At 43.5% G+C, this 563-nt stretch overlaps 1 non-coding gene across 1 annotated transcript; it reads left to right on the top strand.

Annotated features, from left to right (window-relative positions):
• Positions 1-235: 235 nt before the first annotated feature.
• On the top strand, positions 236-342 carry LOC145071906 (small nucleolar RNA R71). The gene has a single exon (XR_013690868.1). It is a non-coding gene; the product is annotated as a small nucleolar RNA R71 (small nucleolar RNA).
• Positions 343-563: the final 221 nt, after the last annotated feature.

The following is a 563-nucleotide window of genomic DNA, read 5'->3' as shown; positions in this document are numbered from 1 at the left end:
CATGGTTTTTAACATGGCCATGACCGCGGATAAATCTTCAGTAGCAGCGTACGCGGCTCCCCTCGTGACATCATTCCTAGGGTTGTGGTATTCTCTAGAGTGTTTAGAGAATTCTTCAATTAATTCTTTAATCACCGGGGGTGGCTTCTTTGTAAGTGGGCCTTGTGAGTCTAGCAACTGCCGTGTTGTGACATTGACTCCATCATAAAAGATGGAAACTTCTTGCTGGCTGTTTAGATCATGGTGTGGGCAATTTCGTAGCAGACTTTTGTACCTCTCCCATGCTTCATATAAAGATTCTCCAGCTTGTTGTTCAAAGTTTGCAATGGCCTTCTTGAGTTTGGCTATTTTGGATGGTGGGCAAAAGTGATCTATAAATTCTTCCTTCATTTTGGCCCAAGTAGTGACTGACCCGGGGGGAAGTGATTTGAGCCAGTCTTTAGCAGCACCCTTGAAGGTTACCGGAAGCATCCGAAGTAGTTGAGTTTCGCGGGTTACATTTGGAATGTTGAAATAATCAGCAACATCATTTACTTCATCCAAATGTTTGTAGGCATCTTCAT

Source organism: Lactuca serriola, chromosome 8 (genome assembly GCF_051521515.1).
Source record: "Lactuca serriola cultivar US96UC23 chromosome 8, Lser_US96UC23_V15, whole genome shotgun sequence".
In the NCBI taxonomy this organism is placed as follows: Eukaryota; Viridiplantae; Streptophyta; class Magnoliopsida; order Asterales; family Asteraceae; genus Lactuca; species Lactuca serriola.
The sequence above is the reverse complement of the archived record's forward strand: the minus strand, read 5'-3'. Positions and strand labels throughout refer to the sequence as shown.